The 13,225-nt window shown below is 30.6% G+C and overlaps 1 pseudogene; it reads left to right on the top strand.

Annotated features, from left to right (window-relative positions):
• The first annotated feature begins 7,991 nt into the window (after nt 1-7,991).
• On the top strand, nt 7,992-12,994 carry LOC125847049 (probable LRR receptor-like serine/threonine-protein kinase At4g20450; annotated as a pseudogene).
• Nucleotides 12,995-13,225: the final 231 nt, after the last annotated feature.

Below are 13,225 nucleotides of genomic sequence, written 5' to 3'. Positions count from 1 at the left end.
TGCTTTGTTTAGTTATATATTTTAATCAACTATACTCTATATCTTGCATGCTCAGTACATTCCAAGTATTGACACATACTCTGCGCTACATCCTTTCATGATGTAGGTTCACGTACTTAGCATCCAGACGCATAGATCAGTTCTCGACCTCCAGTTCAGCAACTTTAGTGGTGAGTCCTCATACTTCGAGGACAATAGACATGCTTTACACTCTAGTCGTTTTATTCAGTTTTCCTTTTTGCTAGAGTTAGCTGGGGGCATGTCCCAACAACTTTAGTCCGTTAGAGGTTTTTTCAGACATAGTACTAGATTCAGCTTTAGTTTTCAATTTGATCTTCCAGTTGTTATTAAACTCATAATCTTATATATTCAGATTAGTATTGGGTATTCCCCACTTTCAGTTAGTTATGGTTTTAAGCTTCTGCATAGTATATTTTATTCAGTAATCTTTTAGTATGCTTATGATATGCCAGCTCAGGGTTAGCTTGGGGTCACTCGTGATCCTAGGTCCTGTGTTTACGTTCAGGGGGTAGCCTTGGGGCGTGACAAAACATTGGTAGCCACCTCTTCAAATCATACAAAAATAATTGCCATCCATGAAGCAAGTCGAGAGTGCGTCTGGTTGAGATCATTGACCCACAATATTCAGGAAATGTGTTTTTTTCTTTGAAAATAATAATATGCCAACCACAATTTACAAAGATAATGCTACGTGTATAGCTCAGTTAAAAGGATGATACATTAAAGGTGATCGGACAAAACACATTTCACCAAAGTATTTTTTTCCACACATGATTTTCAATAAAATGGTAAGATAGAAGTTCAACAGATCCGTTCAAGTGATAATCTTGCTGATTTATTCATTAAGGCATTGCCAACATCAAAGTTTAAGAAGTTGAGATATAAGATTGGAATGTGTCGTCTCCGAGATATCAAATGAAGTTTTCCTCAGGGGGAGTGAATTATGCGTTGTACTCTTTTCCTTAACCATGGTCTTTTCCCAAGTTAGGTTTTCCAGGTAAGGTTTTCAATGAGGAAACATTTAAAGCGTATTATGAGATGTGTGTATTCTTTTTCCTTCACCGGGCTTTTTCCTATTGGATTTTTCCTGGTAAGGTTTTAACGAGACACATTATCTAGGGACATCAAAGGGGGAGTGTTATAAATCCATTGAATTGTGTGGATTGTCAATTAGATTGATTCAAGACTTAATTGTATTCATGTATATATGCTTTCAAGGTGAGAATAACTCATTTGGATAACTATGTATCTACTAGTTTGTGACCTTTGAGAGTAATATCTCAACACTATCAATAAAGATATAATTCACCATTTGGAGGACATACTTGAATATAAGAAAAGTTCTCTCTTCTATCTATACTTCATGTCTTCTTCTTATTTTTATATTATATTATATTACTCTGACCTTTCTTTTATAAGTGGGAAGCTCCAACCTTCAAAGTTGGATTACCATTTTTCCCTTTCACTAAATCAAAATATTATAAATTATTTAGCTAATTAAATAGTAAATAATAAAACTATAATTCACTCAAGGCTTAATTACATGTTTTAGGTTCAAAAACAAAATTCTACATGTTTAGATAAACAAAACGTCAAAACATTTCAAGTTATTGGCTACATTAATTAAGAAACAATGAATATTTAAAGGTGGTTGCCTTTTTAAATGTTATCATACTAAGTGCTAATAATAACTAAAATAACTGATAGGAAATAATAATTTCTCATATTTTACAAGCTTTCCAAAATTAGTTTATACATTTCCAGAATGATTATAAATATTTAAAAATAAATAATAGGTATATAATTTAATAAAATAATTATTATAAAACTTATAGTACCTTATGGCTTTGTATGTTTTTCTATAGCACTAATATTATTAGTTCAAAAATACTTTCAAGAAATAATAATAATTTCAGGAAGAGTTTTTTCCACTACCTTATTGACTACGCATACGGTCAATGTATGTTGTTTATTTATGTAATTTATTAAATTAACAAATTTATATTATCTTGAGCTCATATAGTTATAAAAATTTGGAGAAATTGAAGAGTTGTCGTTTCAATATTTATTATAGACTGTTACATCTATCAATTTCCTCCATATATCAGCTCACACTTGTGCATTACTCTTCTTTCACTCAACAGGTTTCCTTATTCATATTTAGGTGAACATTTTCTACCTATATTTTCTTCTCTTCCTTTTATTTGAATTTTTCATTTTATTTCCAATTTGTTGATATTATTTTTTCTAATTTTGTCTTTCCTTTTTTTAGTAGAAGTTTTTGTGTGCAACCGGCCATATTATAATGCAAAAGGAAAAATTAACTTTATAGTGTTTTGAAATATAAATATTGTTGTTATTCATATCAAGTTTCCTTTATACATTTTTTTATGTACTAGTTTTTGACGCATTGCACGTGATTACCAATTCAGAAAATATATGTTATAATGAATAGTATTGCTTATTTAAGCAAAAATATGAATAATAAGCTTAGCACAAAATAATATTGCAGATTCTTTTGTGAATGTTCAATGCGTATCGTCATATATATATCTTATTTAAGCGAACTTATGAAGATGATCAATGAAATTTTTTATTAGTTAAATGCAATAATATATATATTTATTTCAATTTGCTGAGGTTCAATCATGTAATTAGTCGTATCTCACTAATATTACCTTATAGACGATACTTGTTGTGTATTTTTCTTGTCATCTAACAAGATGTGTTTTGCACGTGTATTCCACGTTAAACTGTTAGACGTCACATGAACATGTGAAGAGAACAACTATATTTTATCTTTTAGAACTATTGTTTGTATATTAATTTTTATTCTATAAGTTATAACATAATAGATGATGCTCTTATTGTTGGCTCTCATATTTGACGTCTCGATTGACTGTGTACATAAATCAAAGATAGTTATCTGACTATCCATAGTTAACCGAAAAATGTATCTTTTTTTTACCAGAAAAAGTAAAAATTAAAATTAAAGAATATATTATATCTGTGAAATTATATATATATAATCACATGTTCATCTTACACCCAACAACCATATAGTTCATATACATTTAAATAGTTTTCAATTTATTCAACCAAGCATGATTCGTCAAAGGAAAAATAACAACACCGTGTTATCACTATATACAGGCGGTATAATACTATGAAAAGTTATTGATCAAAAGTTAATATAAGGAAAGATGAAAGATATAAATAATTAATGTAATTACTATGAAATTCATAGTATTATAACTAAGAATGTAAAAGAGTGTGAATAACGTTAGCAATAATTAGTAATAACTAAGAGAATGTATAATGTTATAACTAAAGAATTGATGTGCAATAGCTGAATTTCTAATAAATTTTATTATTACATAAATAAATAAAACTTTTAATTAATGTTAATATATTTTTTTTATAGTTATTAGATTTTAATTTAGTGTAGGGAAAAATGTAAATGTTTATTCCATATTATTGAATATAAAATTTATTTTGTAAAGAAAAAAATTATTTTGAAAATGATAAATTTTAAACGATTCATATATATTCACATATTTTCACATTCTTTGTTAGTTTCTTTTTTTAAAAAGAACTCGGAACATTTTAAAATAATATATTTTGAAGTTAGAAGATCTTGTTAACTTGATAATACATTTGTGACATATATAATACTTTAATTTAAATACAAATACCTACCCAAATATAAATATATATTTGCATTAATAAAATTTATCTCATAAAAATTAGCCATTGAATAAATAATAAAATTAAACTAATACAAACTTCAATTGACGTTATTACAAGTCATATGAACTTTTCTTCGTCTAAAATACTGAAATATTAAGAAATAGTAAAATAAGTAAAACAAAAGGGCAATGTTTATATACTATTTTGAAGCAAACTTTCTGACAATCTAAATCACATAGGTAACATTGATAAATAAAGTCATTCTTTTATCTTTAGCATAAAAAAAATTGTGACAATTCTCTAAATTTTTGAAAAAGATATTCAGAAGAAAATATCTACATCACAAGAGAAATTGTAAACAAAAATAAATGAATTTAGACTACATCATGTTAACTTCATATATTGGAACATTATATACTAAAGTATATATTAAGCAAAAAAATAATTATTATATCATCAAAATTATTTTCTTCAAGTACTCGAGGTTATGGAATAGACCCTCTTAGGATAGAAAAATTTACTTTATCAGAATAGTGGTACCTCATATTTCGCTAAATATCGAACTCACTCAACGACAATAAATCACACAAAATTTTAAAATGCAAGAAGAAGAAGAGTAGAAGATTAAAAAAAATTGTTGAAAAATGAGAGGAATCGCCTTTATTTATAGTCAACAAAGGATAGTATGAACAAGTGTTTTTTGTGCCTTATCTAATGTCATTTTCGAGAATTCACAAGAGAATTCACAGCCCTTTGGAAAAGTCATGTCCTTTCCTAAAAGTCACAACTCTTTGGAAAAGTCACAACTGATTGAAAAAGTCACAACTCTTTGAAAAAGTCACAACTCATAGAAAAATCACAACGCGATAGTATGAACAAGTGTTTTTTGTGCTTTATTTGAAAAGTCGTGACTTTTCTGAGAAGTCACAACCATTTGGAAAAGTCACAACTCTTTGGAAAAGTCACAACTAATCGAAAAATAACAACCCTTTGAAAAAAGTCACAACTTATCAGAAAAGTCACAACTCATCGAAAAAGTCACAACCTAAGTTAGGGATATTATAGTAATTTAACAGTCAAGTTAGCAGTTCATGCTTTTAAAGTAATATAGAATATAGATATAGATATCGATAGATATAGATATCGATAGATATAGATGTACTGGAAGTTTCTCAATGAATTGCAAGGATTATTGCAAGGTGTGATTTTAAACTCACGAGAAATACATATTCTTATTATGCTTGTAGTTGAAATGAGGGTATCTATTTTGATTTCTTGTCTTATACATATTTTTAGTTTATATTGCAATCAAATGTTTTTTTTTTCAATGTACACATAAATTTATAACTATAAATATATATTATGCAAATATATAATGTGGAAGATACTAGTATATATGTATATATATACTAGTCCTGGACACGTGCGTTGCACGTGTGTCCCATGCTAAATTGTATTGAGTTGTTATAACTATATATATATATATATATATAAATACACTTGAACATGTATGTTGCCCGTGTATCTCATGCTTAATTAGTACAAGAACTTTGAAAATATTATAACTAGTGTGTGATAAGTTGCACAAAAATTGAAGACAAATATACAAATTCAAACCAATAGCCTAATGTATTGAACTAAATGTATATTTATATTCTTGTACAATATTATTGTAGAAATAATATTTGACTGAAGGATATTGATGTCATTCAATATTTTATGGATATTTTGACAGTTCAATTTTTAAAATATTTTGGTTCCACTTATATATATACTTACTATATTTACTAATTTAATAGAAGTTTTATTTCACTTTTTTTATGTGAAGGAAAAATGACAAATTAATTTGTGATTATTATTTAATATTTCATTAATAAAGTGTTTTATAACATTTTTATTTAGTATAGGAGTAAAATGGTAATCCAACTTTATATATTTGAGCTTTCTACTTTTAACAATTTATTATTATTATTATTATTATTATTATTTTATTATTATTTATTTATTTATTGTTTGTATATATGTGATTATAACATGATACGTTAGGAAAATAAAAAGGTGTAGTTATGAAGTTGATTTTAAATGGAAAAATAATTTTTTAAAATGATTTTAAGAAAATAAATTAATAGGTAAAGGATAATTTCGTAATTCAACTTTTGACTTAGATTGTTCCCACTTATATTATTGATGTAGTAGAAGTGTACATTGTATCAAATAGTCTTGTCATGAGTGCATGAGTTATTATTGATCTCGTTAAGGGATAAAGATTTAATTGATGCATTTAATAATATGGAGGATATTTATGTGGTAAATTATGAGCAACAACATCACCTTAATATGAAGCATCAAATATGAATCATGAAAGTACTGTAAATTATGAATAATAATAATAATATTAAAACATTAGAATGCAATACAATATCAACAAACAAGAAACTTAAACATTAAACCATAAAGAAACAATAAAAGAGACAATAGAATAAAGCATGAAGTGTCCGTCTTCTTCTTTTTCCTCATGTTTTTAGTTTGTACAATGTTGGGTTAAATGTCACTATGAGGGACTAAAAGAATTGTCATGAATATGACATGAACGCATTAAGGAGTGTGGGTCGATGAAGAATCGATTATGTTTGCATAGGTGTGTCTGTGTCTTCTAAACCTAACATTTGAAGCAATGTATTGTTGTTAGGACTGTACGATTTGTAAAGAGTTAATTATCTGTGTTACAACTGACATATATGTATATGAGGTTATCATACCTAAAACTTCCTTATAGACGATGCTCTTTGTGTATGTGCCCTTTTGGCGTTTGGGTTGCTCTGTTAGGACAAGTACTTTTGTTGTGGACATAAATATCCCTCTTGAGAGTGCCACGTACAATTGTCCATGTGAGAAAACATGTTGGGGAAAATACAAACTAACATTTGGAATTGTTTGACATTGTGTTTTATTTAAACTCATTGAAAAGAAAAGGCGTACTGTAAATTGCTTTCAAATTAATTCAAATTGATAGCCTTCATTTCTGGTGGTGACGGTTGAATTCTGGGAAGAAACACATGCTTCTTTGCACAATGACCACTTGATATTTCGGCATGCAAGACTTTTTGGACAAAGCAAAGGCATATCATTCGGGTGTCATTGCATAAGCCATTTGAAGGGTCTAAATTCCTTAGCAGCATGATGAGTGCATTTTCCTTTAATTCTAACATGCATTTAATAAGATATTTCAAAATATATCCATACACATTTTTGTTACCTCCTCTTAATGATTGTAATTCGTAATGTATTTTCTTCAATACTTAGGTGGCGGGAGACCGTTTGGTGTTAAAGTATTTAGATATTCTTCTTGGTAATAGTTGTTGGTGTCATCTTCTGCTGAGTCAAAGCTATTGAATATCTTGCTTTCACTTGGGAAGACTCATAATCATTAGACTCTCAAAAGAAGTCAACATATTAAGTAATGAATATAATAAAAAAATAAAATAGTTACCTCTTCGTCGACGAATATTAGTTGCCAGTGAATTTGCATTTTTGTACTCTTTTGTTAAGCTTCGCCGAATGACTAAGACTTTAATCACCCATTCTGTTGCATATTTCTTCAAATTGCTAATAGGTAGGCATTGGTTCTCGAGCTCGTCCACACTTGTCATTGTATGTCTATAGTAGCTAGGATGTACTAATATAATATATATTTGTGAAGTAAATGTGATTTATTTCTATCTAATTAGTATTTTTTAGGTCAAACCAAAAAGATGCTCAAGAATACAATATTCACCAAACATATACTAATTGTTCTTTTTTAATTTTAAAAGTGATCAACTTCAACGAACAATAGTATTAATATCATGTTAACTGAAGCAAGTAAATACAAGGTGGAGAAGTGTTACCAATTTTGGTGGTGCCGAAAGCAAGAAACTTGTTAAAAGTATTACAACATGAAGAGATATAAATATAATTTCAAATTGAACTAAATTAATAAAAAAGAAACAAATTACTGTAATGAAAGTATTACAAATGAAACGACTTAAAAATGGATAAGTCTTTGGCTGACAATCTTTTGACTTGTTATGGTAATAGCTTTATTTTGTTCATCCTTCTAATGTTGTGCAACTACTTAGGAAATATATTTACTTTCCTAATAATTGATTATCAAATTACTAATCTGTTAAACAATAATACTACAGAGGAGCTTTGCAGGCAGGAAGTGTTGAATGATTGTCTTTGTGAGGCAGCTGTGTTTAATGATTCAACATGTTTCAAGAAGAGGATGCCTATACAGAATGCCAGAAGTATTAATCCTGCTACAAATAACATGGTTGCATTGCAACTCTTCAATAACTCAAAACAAAAAGCACTCTGTTTCAAAGGGTGTTCTGGTAGCAGGTGTGACAATATGTTGAGCACTCGCTCCATTTTCTGCAGCAATTTCTATATATTATCACCCCTTTGTGAAGAAATATAGAGATGCCAAAACCCCTCCAAAACGAGAGGCAATTGAGATGAATTTAAGGGCATTTTCATTCCAGCAGCTGCGCGAAGCCACCAATGGTTTCAAGAATAAATTAGGCCAAGCAGCTTCTGGTGCTGTTTATAGTGGAATTCTCAAGTTAGAGGATGAAGAAGTTGAAGTTGTTGTGAAGGAATTAGGAAATGGAATTGAACAAGGTGATGATAAAGTATTTTTGGCAGAAGTAAGGGCGATAGGCCTAACACATCACAAAAATCTGGTTCCTTTGGTAGGCTTCTGCAAGGAAAAAAGCAACAGGCTTGTTGTTTATGAATTAATGAAAAATGGGGCTGTGTCAAATTTAATCTTTCGCCATGGACAAAGACCAAGCTGGAAGCTAAGAAGTGACATAGTACTTGACATTGCCAGATTCCTGTTATACTTGCATGAAGAGTGTGAGAACCAGATCATTCATTGCGACATTAAGCCACTAAATATCCTTCTTGACAAGAACAACACTGCAAAAATTGCTGATTTTGGTCTTGCAAAGCTTCGTATGAAAGACCAAACGTGAACAAAAATGATTTTTAGAGGAACCAAGGGTTATATGGCTCCAGAATGGCTAAAAAACGTGCCCGGGACAACTAAAGTTGACCCAAGTTCCAAAGCTACAACACTGCCAATATCTTGACCACTGGTGTTATTGATTAACACAATACTGATCAAGACCCATGAGAAACAGGGTAAAAAGAACAAACTACAGTGTCAACCACTGTTTTCATTAAATAAACTAAGTCGGAGCCCTGATTCATGAATCAATATCTTTTCTTACTGTAAGTGCTATAAACTTATCCCTTAATAATAACATAGGGCATTTACAGATCAAATTAGACCCATCATAAGCCTCTTTAAGTATAACGGTACTCCTGACACCTTTATTAGTGATGTAGAATATACCGTGTTGTTTGATTAAGCAAAGCAAAAGTCTAGCTGGTAACTGTAACTCGGAATGAAATTCATCTATTTGAGCAGATGTCAACCTCTTTTCCATAGTCAAACTAAGGAGCTCGTGAGCACTGCAACCAATGGCGGATCCAGGATTTTACGGTTATGGGGTGCTCACTATTGTTAATATAAACTTGTATTAACCAAAGAGCATAATTGCGCGCTAAAATTCCTCAACAAGGGTGTTTTTTTTTAAAAAAAATTAATAGTCAATCAAAATTCATTGAATTGGTTCAAGAAAAAAAAAAGAGGAGGAACAATATACCTTCACGAACGATTGTAATTACCAAAAAGGCAAACCAACGAGAAAGAGGATTTGTTTGCTTTTGAGTTGGAGAACTTAAATGAAGGTTCTAGAACATAATATTTTTCCCTTCCCTTTTCATTTACCCTAATTAGACTGACGAGAAAGAAAGAGTAAATAAACATGGAAAATCATGATTAAGTTGCATAATAGACATGAGCAGTGACCGCTTCAAGATTTTACGATCGTGATTGCTTCTTTAACTATCAATCACAAAATATTAATGCACAAATTTAACACTAGTCATAAAAATGATATTTAAATATGATAGTGAAAAAAATTAATAAAAAAATTTGAGTAAAAGTATATTGAAAAGGGGAGAAGGAATTTTGGAACTTTTGTATAAAATTTAATTTAAGAAAATTCGGCGGGACAATGTGAAAGGGAAAATAGATCAAGGACAAAAGTAAATAAATAAAAGAAAGTGTAATTGGAAATTATAAGGCACAAAGAGAAGAGTTGAAAAGGTAGAAATAATGTGTTTAGAGGGATTCGAATTGGGGCTGAGAAGCAAAATGTAAACCTGAGCACCCACTTTCAACCAACAAACCAATTGAATCGTTTGTAGCATGGGTGCTCACCTTTAGTTTTATACGACTTTATCTTAATTTCTATACAAGTATATATAGTTCGATACGAGGTTAATGGGTGCTCGAGCACCTGAAAACCTCCATGTGGGTCCGCCCCTGACTGCAACTACTCGTTTTTGAGCTTTGGGATCAACAAGTTCAAATGTCACGACAACCTTTCCTCCCGGGCAATGACAGCTAGAAAAGAATCCCAAAATGATTTTTGTAACTAACTGGACAGAGTTTATGGTCTTGTTAGACTCCTTTATTATGTAGATTTACACAAGTCCTGCTTTTTGTACTCTTTACGTACCTCCTTGGCACTCTGATATATATAGAATTACTATACCATTTTTTCTTGTAAAAAAAAGTAATAACAAAGGCCAAGTTGTGAAAGCATTTAAACAGATTATACACCACTTGCACGTCTATGCGTAGAAGTAGCCAAGAAAACCTGAGTATTCCAATATATTACAACAATTGAGACAAAGCAATAAAGGGTCCTAGGTTCCACAACAAAGACTCTAGCATTGGAATAGTTGTTCACAGTTTAATTTGATAATGACCAAGCAGTGAACCGGGAAGGTTGTGTTCTAACATCATAACGAATGAAAAGGCGAATTCTAACGCTATGTGAAGGAAGTTTCAAACACAACATTTAATCACTCTTACTTCGATTATTCATACATATAGTACAGAAAGGCAGGGTAAGTCCTGTATAAATCTGATTTGTCAACCATATAGCTTCTTTTCTTGTTCACCTCCTTTACACACACAATATTTTCAGCACTCTTTTGGCTCAAAAAGTATATTGAGTTTGAGTCTTTGGTATCATAGGAGGAAAGCATTTCAACATTTTTTTCCCTTAAAAACTGAGAAATTCCCAAAGGTCAATAGGCACATAATTCAAAACTCCGTGGAAAATAGGCCCATCCCTCTACCCAACTCAACTAAAATACCCGAATTTTACCAATGCCAAAGCACAGGGGGCAGGACCGTCTTAATCCCTAGGACACTAAAGCCATCGCTTGGGGCCCCATATTTTTGTGTGGCCCATTTTTAAAAATATTACTTATAAATGTTATTTTTTTAAAAAAAAAATTATATGCATTATGAGCTAGTGATATGAATTCTACTCAGGAAATTGCATATGAAACAAATATAGAATCTGAATTTAGTAAGAAACAATTCGTAGAAAATATTGATAACGAAATCACAATATATATGTGTAGTAGATGAAGCTATTTTTTAATCCAACTGAAGAATATGAAAATATTTTTGGTTTCTTATTTAGTGGTAAATTGAAATCACTAGATGATGAGAATTTTTTGAAAAACATTGTCTTAACCTTGGACTCTCTTCACACATAACAATTATTCTACTATTGATGGTTTAGATTTATTTTTTGAGTTAAAAGTGTGAAGAGAAATAATACAAGTAGAAGATAATGATCTAATAAAAATACTCTATCAAATTAAAAACTTGATTCTTTTCCAATTATACATATTGCGTATAGAATAATGTTAACAGTTTCTCTAACATTGCCTCGGCTGAAATAAGTTTTTCGAAACTAAAGTTGATTAAATATTATTTAAGATAAACAACTTGTCAAGAGAAATTGAATGGATTAGCTATGTTATCAATTGAAAAGGAATTATTAAAACAAATCGATTATAGAACAGTAACTAATAATTTTGCATCTAAAAAGATAGAAAAGTACACTTTAAATAAAAGTATTTATAATGAAAAAAATGAAATATTAAGGCCCCACCTTTAAGTTTCACTTTAGGCCCCCAATCTTATTGAGTCGGCCCTGACAGGGGGCACATTCATTTCACTGTAGGTTCAACCACATTTTCTATGACCGCTAAATACTTGTCTAAGAAATATAATTTAGGCATCACATTAGAATCTGAAGATAACACCTTTCACAAGTCAAGTCTTGATTTCAGGGTTACAGTACTGAGAATAGCAGCAAAAAAGTATACTGAGTTTAATTCTTTTGGTATCATAGGATGAAAACTGAGAATTCCCAAAGGTAAATAGGCACATAGTTCGAAACTCAGTGGAAAATAGCCCTATCCCTCTACTTTCTCGACTTAAATACTAGACGTGGCCACTGCAGGGGACATTTGAGAGCATTTCACTCTAGCTTTTACCACATTTTCTATCACAACTAAATACTTGTCTAAGAAAATCTAATTTAGGCATCACATTAGAATCTAAAGATTACACCCTTCACATGTCAATTCTTCATTTCAAGGCTACTGTACTGGGAATAGGTGTAAATATCTGATAAGTATTTCACCAAATCAATTTCCTCAAACCAACATTCAAGAAGGTTAACTAACACCTAACATCTAATCTAATTATGCATATAGTCCCAAAGAACTTCCCCTATATAAACCCTATAGAGATAATTAAGCTCAAATCAATTCAAAACACAACATAATTTCCTTGTAAAACAAAGCCATCTAGCAAATTATACAACAATGGCACCTTTCAACAATTGTTCAATCCTCTTCTTGACCATAACAATATTGTTCTGATCAAACATCACCCCAAATCATGTTGCCCGTAGCCTACTGCAACTTCCAAACTTGCCAACGATCCCCTTGTTGCCTCAGCCAACAATTCCACAATTATCCACTATTCCCAATTTACCAACAAAAACCACATTGCCACCATTGCCAAGCATTACATCTTTGCCAACATTTCCAACAGCTAATACCGACTATTCCCAAATTACCAACACCAGTCACCTCAAATGCCTGCCAATATTTCACTTCCCAACATGCCATCACTTCCGAACATTTGCAAAATTCCAACTCTTTCACATATGTGTTGTCGTTAGTTTTTGAGTGGGGTAAGGGATTTGATAAGTTTCTTATAATTTTGTCAATTTTTTTTAAAGGCTCAGAGCTTGATTTATGCGCAACACTTGCAGGTGAAACGTAATAAGTTGGACAAACAAATAAACAAAAAACAGGAAAAACAGAGTGGCTATTGATAAAAAAGAAAAAAAATTTGCGTGACATAAAAAAAACAACAATATCAAGAACAGAGCAACTCATGATAAAGAGAATGTAACGAAATAAGCTAGATAAAGACATACATAGTAAACAGGGAAAACAACTAAAAAGGAGTTTTTTTTTTTACCTAACAATGATGTGTTTGATTGAAGTAGAG

This window comes from Solanum stenotomum, chromosome 1, assembly GCF_019186545.1.
Source record: "Solanum stenotomum isolate F172 chromosome 1, ASM1918654v1, whole genome shotgun sequence".
NCBI lineage: Eukaryota > Viridiplantae > Streptophyta > Magnoliopsida > Solanales > Solanaceae > Solanum > Solanum stenotomum.
The sequence above is the reverse complement of the archived record's forward strand: the minus strand, read 5'-3'. Positions and strand labels throughout refer to the sequence as shown.